This window comes from Fulmarus glacialis, unplaced genomic scaffold (assembly GCF_000690835.1).
Source record: "Fulmarus glacialis isolate BGI_N327 unplaced genomic scaffold, ASM69083v1 scaffold8581, whole genome shotgun sequence".
Taxonomy (NCBI): domain Eukaryota; kingdom Metazoa; phylum Chordata; class Aves; order Procellariiformes; family Procellariidae; genus Fulmarus; species Fulmarus glacialis.
Window position 1 is genome coordinate 6,093 of NW_009194643.1, and position 12,378 is coordinate 18,470.

The 12,378-nt window shown below is 40.0% G+C and overlaps 1 protein-coding gene across 1 annotated transcript in view; it reads left to right on the plus strand.

Annotated features, from left to right (window-relative positions):
* LOC104084105 (zinc finger protein 462-like) overlaps nt 1–12,378 on the plus strand; it is a gene marked incomplete at its 5' end in the record, with an annotated part of 36,817 nt that overhangs the window by 4,551 nt on the left and 19,888 nt on the right. The gene's annotated exons all lie outside the window — the stretch shown is intronic.

Here is a 12,378-nt window from a genome sequence, read left to right on the forward strand (position 1 = left end):
AAGAATTTAATTGTCTAAGGTGCCACTTAATATTTTTATTACAAAAAAAATTACAGCAGGCAGCTTGCCCAAAAAGCAGCTTCATTCGATCATTAAGAAAAACCAGAAGTTGCGTCAAAACCAAGAGTAAACGTGGTGTTGTAGGAAGTGACCTGCTTTAGATCCTCACCAGTTCATACTACATTAACTTGTCCTCTCACTAGTTGACTTTGGAATATGTCAATGCTGGCTTTACTTCTTAGCAGAGATTTAAATTGTAGAAAATTTTCAAAGGCAGAGCTTCTATTGATAGCCAGTGGGAAAGGGATCATCTAATTCCATCCATGCTCCTAAAAACCACCCCTTTATCTTGTTAGTAGAGCACTTCAGTGAAACCACATGATTAAACTTAAAATGTGAACCTGTAATGATAGTAAAAGTAATTATTCTTCTTGTCCTTGCTACGGACGACACCATAGTACCTTCAGATATTAAGCTGCATCTGCAGGAAGGAGAATCTGAGAACCGTTTTCTTTTCCATGCTTTCTTTGAAAGCTGTTAATCCCCTTGTGCTGGAGGACTATGCAGAAGATATTTGGAAAGCAGCAGAGGAAGGGACGCTGTTAACAGAGAAAATGCAGACTCATGGAAGTTGTGTGGTATCACAGCAAGTGTTAAGGCTTTTTAAGTGGTAGCTTATGAGGCATGTTTTGGGTGTCACTTCCTTCCAATTAAGAAAAGAGCTGGTCTTTGGGAAAAAACTCTTAATTCCTGGATAAGTTGCATTGACTTGGGAGGAGAATGTAGGTGACTATAAATAAAAGGTTCAGATCTGCAGATGTTCAAGGAACTGGCATGGATGGCGGGCGTATTAGAAGAGGGAAGAAAATACCTTTTTTCCAGAAGTTTGAGGGGTTCTTAGGGTTTTTTCTTGTTGCTGTTTTGCTTGGGTTACTGGCGAATTAAGGATGGGAGGTAAATATAATCTGTAATCATTTTGTAGCATTTTTGGTCTCCCATCTTCCTTTCCTTTCTCAACAGAAAAAGGTGTGAAATGAGAAGGAGTGAAAGAAATAAGTTCAGAAAATGAGAGAAAATAATTTAAAGAAAAAAGTAATCAGCATAGAAATACTTTATTGAAGAAAAAGAGAGAAGTGAATAATATTTTTGTGGTTCAGCAAGTCACGTCTGGGGTCAGAATCAGAATCTTACTGAAAGATTTTGACCAGCTGCTCTCAGACTACCTTTTGTCAAAGGGTTGTCTGGAACAGTGCAATGAAGACTTACTAACTGAGCTTTTCTTTTTGCTAATGCGAGCTTAAACTAATCCAGCAAGTGGAGTACATCTTGTGATGTATTCTGCTGCTTTTTTATTGCTTTTTGAAAAAAATGTTCCGTTACTGACTAATAAGCAGAGAATAATTTTCAGTGGCTGTCCTAGTCTTTCCTGAGTGTTAGCAATCTTTTGGTAGCAATGGTGTTGAGAGGTACAGAAGGACAATACTTTAATTTGGGAAGGATGGTTCATTTACTCCTCTTTTTGCTTATCCCAGGAGCTGAAAGTCATGATTAGTGAAGTTAAAATTCAAGTGCAGGTCTCTGTAGAAGATAATTTTACAGCCTTTAGGAACTCCTCCTAAAAATACATAAAATGATGACTCTGTTAACAAAAGCATTTCATGAGGTTGACTCTGTTACCTAGATCTGTATTGCAGCCTGAAACCAAGGCAGAATTTGTCTCAGTTAGCTCGATCATCTTTAAACAGGGTTAATGGTTAAGTCACTTTGACAATAATAGAAGCCACCCACTGGGGAGCTAGTCAGATGAGTACAGGTGTTACAATAATCGTGTTAACATTTTTAGCATTGCTTGAGGAAGGAATAACCTGTTTTAAGTAATTTTTTTACGTTAGGAAGTTGGCTGCAGATCACGTTAATGATGGCTGCTTTTATGACATCATTTGTTTCTGGTTTTTAGAAGGGGATAAATGAATGTCTCTGTGGCCTAGGCCTGCAGGTGATATGTAGGACTAGATAAAAGACTGGTCCCAGTGAAAGGAAATGCAGGTCTCTGTGACAGGCACTATTATGTCCAGCTGGAGCCAACATTAAGTGGGGCTCACATGGTTTAGCGTAGTTGGATTTTGCCTGTGTTAGTGTGTATAAATAACCTGCAATGTGGGCTGTGATCAGGTTAATTCACTGGGTATACAAAATTGAATTAGGGCTGGGGTGAAAGGCAGGCAAAAGGTTGCCTCATACTGATATGAATTTGTTTTGTAGGTTGATAGGTATGCAGCAGGCTAGTATAATAGAAATGGTTGCAGAGAAGGTCTATTCTTGTCTGTGCATGAATATTGTAGTTGGAATAGGAGATGGAGCAGGATGACTTGGGGAGATTTGAGGAGCTAGCAGAGTGCACGTCTGAATAGAACTGTTTTGGGACAACAGCCCAGTGGAACTTCTGCTGATGCTTTTTTCCCCTCCAGAAATTGTTCCCTGAGGGGCCTTTCTTAGAACATTTCTTCTGTTCTTTTAGATTGATCCATTCACATTAAAAGATGTGAATATATTTAAATTTCTGTGACTCATCTCTTGTAGTTCTGTGTTGGTAGCAGCAAGCACATCTGAAGTGTTTGACTGTGTATCCTGGAGATGTTTTGGGTGCTTGATATACTTTTCATGGAATTGAAGTTAAAGTGGAGTAGGTGCTGAACGTTTTAGGTAGATCCATCCCTGGCAACTACATTGTCATTAGAAAGCATAAGAACCACTTCAGTGCTTGTATGCCTCTCTCAGGGCAGTAGTGTAAGAAGGTGATTGTGTCAGTCTCAGTGAGTCAGCAGAGAAGGCTTTCTTACAGAGACATCATCAGAAGATGCTGCTTTTTGTATCCTACCTCTCTTTGCGTGTTGGGCAGTATTTTGATATATAAGAAACCTGTTTTCATTGTATCCTAATCTACCTAGAGGTAAAGCACTCAGGGTTTTTTGGGGGGTGCGGTGATGATGTTTTGTTTTGGGGGTGTTTTTCTTACAAACAGCCACAAAAACCCCAGCAAATGTCGATCACCAGTTCAACTTCTCTCTGTTTTGCATAGCATAGGGACACTGAGTGGTTTGTGGTGTCCGACTCTTGTTGAAATGATAAGGTGGCCGTTATGGTAAAATGTTCTTTTGCTCTTCCAATAGTTTACAGATATTTTTCCTCTTGCGGGAAAGAAATGGCGGTGTTTGACTATTTATTTGCATTTGTGTGGTTGGCTTTTTTGCTTGTTTGGATTTACTTACTTATTTGCCCTTTACACTGAAATGTGGCTTAACACTTTTGCGAACTTACATAGTAAAAATTCAGTGTAAACTGAAATATTACAAACTGCTAGGAGGATTGGGTGAATCCCCTAAAAAGATCTGTTTCCATGTTCTTTCACAGTCTTTGTGAGAATCAGAACTTAAATTCATGTTAATCTCTGCCCAGAAGGGTTTTATGGATTTATTGATGATACTGTCGTCCTATGGGGCAGTATGTGTCACAGATAAAGATTTCCAGTGTTGCACTGTGCTCTGTTCCTGTTGACTTGAGTGCAAGGCAATGGAATCCCACAGTCTGCATTGTCAAGGCATAACATTAGAAGACTACCGTCTCTTGCAATAAGGAAGAGTTGGAAGCAAGGCAGAGGTACAAAAATTGTGTGACTGAACACTAGAAAACAGGGATAGGAACAATAGCAACAGGTGTTACCTGCAAAGTGATCATCAGCTAAGGAGAAGGCTCATGGCAACAGACGCTGCTTGTGTAAGCACTGGTGTTATGCACGTTTGCTTGTATTCAAGGGCTGAGGAGGTGGTGGACTGCCTTCCTCTTCTAAGCTGGAGAACCCCATGAGTGCAACCTATTGTTATAAAGCTCATAAAGCAGAATAAGTTAATAGATTGATAAACGGGTTCATGTTATGACTTCACCCTCAGCAAAAGCTTCTTGGGAGCATGTAAAATACTTGCCCTAAATTGCCCTGGATAGTACTACTGCTTTTTTGAGTATCTCTTTGTTGTGTGAAAATGACCCCTTTGGCGTAACTGCATCGTAGAGCAAAGTACTACTCTTTATTCGTATGACTGGCAGATTTGGAGCCTCATAAATTTGTCTGTATCGTGACTGTGTGCAGTAACTCAAAATAATAGTCTTTTAATTTTACTGATTAAGAATATTGAATTGTCAAAATAAAACAGTAAAGTCCAAGCAATAGACTAGGCAGACCTGGATGTGACTTTAATGTCTTCTCATTCATGCTGCTATTGTACAAGATCATTCCTTTTTAGTGGTAACCAGTTCTTGAAATGTAGAAAGCAACACACTTTGTGTGTGCCCTTGAAGCTCAATCATCATGCTTTTCACTGTTGTGCAGACCAAACGGGGATCTATCGTTAATACCAGCACATATCACAAAATACATGCAGGGTCAGAACTAGAAGATTTTTTTTGAGTTTCCCAGTACATGGTATGTCAACATCTTCATTAAATTTAATTACTTGCAGCAGCAAATGCATTGAAAACTGCTAAGTGAAACACCCAATGCCCTGTTCCAGCTTTTTCTGAACTTTAGCCTTTGCCAGGGGAAAAGAACTTTGCCTCATCTAGAGACTGAAATATAAATACATCTGCTTGCTTTGCCAGAGCTAGGCTGGGCACAAAACTGCTTGACTAAGTCCTGTTTCTGGGACTGTTGTTTAAGAACTGTAAATCCGTTCCCATTTCAGTACACTTTTTCAAAGTGGATAATGCATAATCAGGATGTGTGTCTTCTATGTTGCTTGACAGATTAAATCCTGAGGGGTGCAGAGGGCCTTTATCAGGTTTGCTAAAGCAATTTCATATACTACCAGAGCGAGAGGAGAACAGTGGGAAGCAAGGAGCTTTTTCAACAAAATTCTCTCAGCTGGTGCCAGCGAGGCATTGTTACAGTGATCCACTCAGCCCTAGAGCCGCGTATCTCCCGCTTCCTTCCACCTTTCAGAAGAGAGACAAGCTTTCCATATGCTCATAGTACCCCTGATTTTTTTTTTTTTTTTAATCTATACCATAGTTTGTGGCTGACTTGTTTATTTCTATTTGCGTGCACTGTTGCTCTTGATAACAGATATTTTTCTAACCTTCCAATCAGGGCAGAAAGTTCCTAAGACCATCCTCTTCACCTTTGGTGCTGTTCCTCTCTCATTGTTGCTACCCTCTCTTAGTGTTTTATGGCTGCTGCTGTTTCGGAAAGACCACAATGGTCAGAGTCCTCATAGCCCGGAAACCTTGTATGGGAGCAGAATAGCCTTTTCTTTGTATTTAGTTTGTTGGGGGTTTTTTTGGGGAGGGGGGACAGGGAGGGATTTGGACCCCCCTCTTTTGAAGTTTGAGACCCTTCTGTTTCACTGTTGTTTGACTGGGGAGGCAGAGAGCCAGTAGTGACTACAGGGCAAATTCAGGCAAAGCTTCAATACCTAATTGCTTTAATTGCAAGGTGAGTTGGAAGGATAGCATCCATGTTAAGGATGCAAGATGGTGATGTTGCAGACTGCAGAACAGAAGTTGCCTCTGCTTTTGTAGTTACAGTCAGGCTGCAAAGAGCTGTCTACTTGTTCTGCCTGTTTTCCTTGCCTTTGTGCCCCATAGGAGTGATGCTGTGATGCTGCATGCTCACTCTGAAGTATCAGATTAACTCTTCTTCCTTGCAGGCTGCTTTTTTTCCCTAGCCACAACGCATCTTTCTCTAACCTAGAGCAAGTTTCTGCTTTCCCCTCAGACTTTGCCTATCTTTCCTTCCCAGAGGTTCTGCCCGTGGTCATACTGCCTGCCAGTGCTTGTTAAAACTCTCCGGTACTTGTTGGTGTGTCTTACTTATTGTGGTCAACATTAAACTAATTATCAGATGTTGGATCAGATGGGAACTTTTCTCCTGCATCAGACTGGCAGGGACTGGTGGAACAAGTGCAGGGTTTGTTCACCTCCAAGTTTACTGAACAAACTCCTCACTGTTTCAAGGATGTGGGGCACTGGGAGTGACCTTGTTCTCTGCAGCTCTCTTCCACTGGTGTATAGTTGTTTGGCTTTTGGCCTTTTCCTACAGCATGTTGAGAACAGTTTTGTGGCTAGTGGAACAGAGGGAGATGTTTATTCTGTCATTGGCTGTGCTCAGCGGGGTGTCAACTTGCTGTTCATTGTGCTCTTTTCTGGTCCTGAGCTTTTTGTGCTTGAACTGAATGGGTAAAGGCAAAATTGAGATTCAACAGGATGGAGACAGGAACTCATGCAGCTGGGAGAAGGCTGCTGTCAGTCTTTGTATGGATTTGGCCAGCCTGCTGTGATGGGATTGATGTGATACTGAAAGACTTGCCTAGGGTAGAGAGAAGACAAAATAAGTTGTTTGGGTGGATCGAGTAATAAATGAAGGAAGAAACATCTTCTGCATTCCTTGTGGGCAGACAGAAATGCCCTGACTGAACCCACGGTGGAAAGAAAGAAGCATATCTAGACTCCTGTTGGTTTTTTTCCTGAGGTTTTGGCTTTCTTTTGCCTCTGATTTTTATGTTCAGGATAGGGAACAAAGTGGTAGGTGATGCTCTCTTAGCTGTCACGTACTACTGCCGTCCCTGGAATTTGTGATAACTCTATACAGAGTAAAAAGGATGCTATTGCTATGAAGGGATACGTGGTACGACTTGACCAATGCTGTGCAAGAGAGCGTTTCTGCAGGCTATTGTTCCCACATGTTAGTAGCCTTCTTGTGTAAGCTAACTGATGCTCTCCCTGTCCCCTGAGACTCCAGGTACTTTCTATTGATCTAAAACCTGCTAGAGGGATTTGCTGCTTGATGGAGAGGTAAAAGTCCTTTGCTCATTTTAGCTCTGTTGAAATGGATGTATGTCATCTTCATAGTTGATGGCCCAAAGTTTGATGTTTAAGTAGCTGGTTTTATTTCTTCTTTAAGGGTCATTGTTACTATATTTGGGTACCACTGCTTGAAAATACTGCCCAAAGTGATCTAAGCTCAGAGCTGGTGATAGAGATGAGGTCTTTCTGTTGGCAATAACAATAATGATAATGTCAAGGTATATGCTGGAAGTCTCCAGAACAAAGTGCAAGTTCCTGAGCTCTGTCATTAGAATGGATCCTCCATATATTGTCACTGTAATTTTGGGGCCAGTTTTAAAGCAGAGTGCAAAAATGTAGCATTTGATAAAGCTGGATTTCTTTACCCTCTTCATTTCAACCTTCGAGGCAAGTGAGCATTTAGGTGACAGCAGCGTGTGTGTTTGTGGCTGTGTTTGTATTAATAGAAATACTTAAAGGGCCAGAGCAACAGAGAAGGAAATGTGGCGTGCTCCTGAAAAATATCTCATGAATTGCCCTTAAAAATGAGAAGAAATCATGGAGCATAATAGCATGAGGATGGTTTGATTAACGGTGCCAAAAAAAAAATTGATAGATTATTGTCTGAGTGAAGAATCAATCGAAGTAGGAAATCTTTGAAAATTCAGAGAAGAACCTGTTACCAATAAGTCCTTTTAGCAGATTGGTTAAATCAGCATCTTGCTAAAGCTATTTCCAGACCTCTTTGTGTTCCTCTTCTATAAGTGCACTTCCATTTATGAGGTTTCAGTTTAGCTTAACAGAATAAGGAATAGCTAGGCAACTTTTTATTTTATGCATTTTATGGAAATAGGTAAGCACATGGAGATCTCAGTATTTGACATGTAGCAGAATTCTTGGTTTTAAGTCCCGCCCTGTATTTAGACAATGGAATTTTATTCCTGGAATAACAAATAATAAGAATACAGGCTTGAAACATGACCATCAGTTTGAACTGTTCACCCAGAATAAGCCAGTGGCAGCAGATTCTCAGCCTGCAACATTCTTTAAACGGAAGACAGTGGATAAACAGAGGTGAAATATCATGAATGCCAGAGCAAGGGAAACATGATGCACTCCCCATGCATTGTCTCTGTGTTGTAAGCGAAAATTGCAATGGGCAAAGCAACTGGTGGGGTTAGAAAGCTGTAGTGGCTTGGCACTGATGTTGCAAAGGTTGCGAGTGGTAGAGCAGCTACTGAAAGAGCCTAGTTTATAATGAGAGGGTTCTGTGCAGCCTAGATGTGAGTAGTAAGTGGCCAAGTCACCTGAAGAACTGCAGGGAAGTTAAATTGAATTGAAGCCAGGAAAGAAATTTTGTTTTGGGGAGGATGGATGAAAAGAAGGGATAACTAGAAATTAAATGGCTATATGATGAAGTGTTTCCTGACCCCTAAAACTGATCCTTCCAAATCACAGCATTAGCAAAGCAGGGTAATGATTCAGGCAGTGTTCATGACCATGTTGTGCCTGTCTTGAAAGCTAGTGCTAATAGGAATTCCTGGTAGTGTTGGATACTCAAAAACAGGAGGGCGTGCGAAGCTCTTGGACTGATCCTTCTCTTCTGATGGAAATAATATGGTATAACTTATTTCATCAATTACGTTACTCCTTCCTACACAATTCCTACTGCTTTCCTTTGCATCATCTTATACAGAGTATTACAGCCACTCTCTCCTTGATCTCAACTATGAAACTCCAAGATTCTTCAGTAGGCAGCAGTATAAGACTCTCTCTGTGTAAAGGAATTCAGATGATAAAATTATATATTATTTTCTTCTTAGATTAAATTTATGTCCCTTTGAAATGATTTCGATATTAGCACAATATTGATATATGCATAGCATATATCATGTCTCAGCTCCATTCAGAGATAAGTGTGCGCGTAACTCAAAAGGGAATTCAAAGTTATAAAGAAACATGGATATAGCTTCTCACCTCTTTTGAATAAGATTGCGTAGTCCATATATCTTTCTGGTTACCCTCTTCTCAGCCTTAACATATATGTAGTATCTTTCTCACAAAAGCTGGTCCAAAGTGATCCAAAAAATGGCCTTTACAGATAATGCTGAAATAAATTCCTCCAACCAGGTTTTGGGTTTTGTGGTGTGGTTTTTTTTGTTTTGGTTTTGGTTTGTTTTGTTTTTTTGTTTTGTTTTGGTTTGGGTTTTTTTGGTGTAAATCCTTTAAATGCCAATTTTATTCCAGGGCTTTATTTTCTTTCCTTTCTGATTACTCTTTTCTTTTGTCATTCAGAGTGTGTGAACAAGAACACAGAGTTTGTTTCTATTACAACTTGTTCACTACATCCTAGCAATGTGAAGGTTCTTTTGCAGAAATCAGAATTTAGGTAGAGGAGCTTCATATTCTGTTTCTAAACATGCAATGAATAAAACTTCCTTCTACTGTATGAAAAAAACACTTCATGAATGTTTTGTTGCATCCCTCTGAATCTTAGTCTCTTCTATATTCCCCTCCCCTAGCTTAATTTATTGCCAGAACATTTCATCCTCCCACATACTCTTCCTTCCAGGTCAGTGCTGCATGGCATAAAGTGAACAAATGTGTGTAGTCTTGACAATCTTTGTATGACACCCTGCTTTGCCACCTTCCCACTTTTCAAGCTGTTGCCATTCATGACTATATGCTATTTTACCACTCAGTGAGCTGGTAATTTTGAGTCCCATTGAATTTAGAAAGGGATTATGTTCCTAAATTTCATAAGTTCCACTCTTAGTCTTATCTTATGCCTTTTAAAATAATAATTATTATTAGTTCAATCCTCCGTGCTTTTGGCCATATATTTTGTGTTTATTAGTATTTTTTGGTATAGTATTGCATCTTGATTTGATTTCACAAATATGTTTCTATCCAGAGGAAACCATTTGTCTGCTGCTTTTCTTAATTCCTTGGAATTTTTGTGTCATTCTTCACAGAAATCTTCTCTTTATGTGAATTAATTCAGAGAAAATTAAATAGCATTCCAAATATTTTCCTTTTAGTCTCTCTAGGACTTTTTCTCACAGATCCATAGTGTCTTAGGCCTGTATTGTTACTACATTCCCTTTTTTCCTCCCAAAGCGTTTTTAAGCACTTCTTGTTATTTATACATTCTCTGTTTTTTTTCTTATCTCAGGAGCCAAACATCCCCTTCCCCAGTTTAATTTGTCATCAAATGCTGATCTCTTTTGACTTTGCTTGATGTTTCTGTGTGGATGTACCAGGAAAGTCTGGTGTCTTCATTTTTATCTCCCATTGTCTCCTTCTGGTCATTGAGCTATTCAATTATGAGTAGTTTGCAAATGCAGTAAGCTCGCTTTGCAGTGTACTCAAACAGTGGCTTTTCCTGAACAGTGTTTCTCCCTCCATCCCTATCCCTCATTGTACAGGCATGCAGATGCTTGAATTAGATGTGTCTATTTCTGCTCACCCTAAAAGGATGAAGCGATGGTTTGATTTCTTTCCTTTACTACTTCAGTACTTAGGTACTTTTTCCTCTGGTGTCTCAACTGCTGCTCAGTGTCTCTTACTTAGACACGTCCAGGTGTATTTCTGGTCTCTTGTTTGGTTTAGGTGTCTTGTATTAGTGTGTTTTGCTGTTGCGTATGTGTTCATCGATAGCTCTGAAAATACCTACAAATAACTAAACATAATTTAATTTCTGAGTAAATTTATGTATCCAGATCAGAATCTTTAGTTATTTTTTTCTTCTGAAAAGATCCCAAGTTTTTCTTCTTCTAGGTATCTGAAACATGTTGTATGCTGCAGAGAATCCATGAAAACTTGGATTTTCATTTTGCTTCTGTGGTGGGTTTTCATTGCATATTTTTCCCCAGTGTATAATCCCAGGGTATGCAGGTGCGTATCAAGCTGCATTTTCACGATTGCATTGCATTGCTTTGCATTGGCGTGGAGACTGTGAATGCTCTTTTGGATGAGGTAGTAACTTCCAGTATTGTTGACAGACTTGTTGTGCCAGTCTTTCTGTCTGTACTCTGAATAAAGTTTTCAGGGTGGCAACATCACTTACCAGGCATTTAAGTGTTTTAGGCACTCTGGAAATGCTGTCTCTCTTCACCCTGTGCATGAGACTTACTTACGTGTTACTACCAACATGCAGTAGTAATTTAGATATGGCTGTGTGGATGGGGCACCATGAGGACAGTAATTTCTACTGTTTTCCTTTCAACTAGTCATTTCCGCATTTGGATATGAGAATGCTGTTGTATACTGAGGGTAGATTCTGTGGTCTTTTAGATCCATAGGTGCTGGCAGGGATTACACTGCTTGCTAGCCTTGTTACTCTTCCTGTGCAGGTCTGTAGGTAGATGTCGTATGTGAAATCTCAAAATTGAGATTTGCATCATTGCTGCTGTTCTTCCATTTTTGACTACATCGATACTGTTAATTTTTGCCTCTTGGCATGACTGTAGGTGTCCTTCCTTTTACATCAGATCATCCCATGCTATTACCTTGCTTTTGGAATTGCACAGTTAAGTCCTTCCATTCATTTTGGATAAAATTACTTTAAAAAATGGATCTCAGTGGTTTTGGTGCGGGCTTTTTTTGTTTGTTTGATTGTTTTAAATCAGTCAGGCCTAAGTAGTCCATTTTCTTTTCTTGCATTGCATATATGAACATGCTTTATTTTCTTGTGCTGCCTTGAGGCTGCTCAAAGAAAACAATGCCATTTTTTTCCTTAACATGTAATCGGTACTTCCTGGTGATTAATTTTTCTTCATTTTCTTCCCCTTCATGTTTTTTCTTTTGCCTTCGTGTTTTGCATTACTTAATACAAATTCTCTTAACTTTTCCCTTTGCTTATTTTAATGTCTTTCTTCTGCTTTCAGACTTTGATGTAGGCTTCTAAGGCCATTTTACTTTTTCCAGACATGGATGGCTAAACCCTCTTCCTGCTCCAGGCCAAGGTTGTTAACACTTTTCCCGGGGTGCTCCCAACCCTTTGTGCTTGGGGTGCAGGAAAAAGACTGAGGTGGAACTTGCCTTGTGTACAGCCACGACTCAATTGCTGGTCAGTTCTGAGGGAAAAGCTCTGCTCTCTTCCTCCTTCATTCTTCAGTCTTACATCCAGGCATCCTGTTGTTGCAGCAACACCACCAAAAGGTGTCCAGCAGTTTGGTGCGCAGCAGCTCGAGGCTTGTGTAAATGCTAAGGGTCTTACAATACTTGGTCAACACCTTAAGTCATCCCAGCACTGAAGTACATGCAGAGCTGTTTGGAACATCAGCCCACTCTTCCAGTAGGAGTAGAGGAGATGCCCATGTAGAAGTGCTCTGACAGTTTAAGGCAGCACTGTTGTTCCTTGGCTGTGGATTTGCCTCCCTAGTCCTTCTCTCAGGTACTGCTTTTGAAAAATAAATAAAAAAATCCAAAACCTCAGCCCCATCATCTGTTTCTTATTTGCTGGCAGTTCATTCTGTGCTGTGTGCTAAAATGCATGTTTGAAAGCAAACTCAAGGCAGTTGCTATCTTTCCACTGCCTTC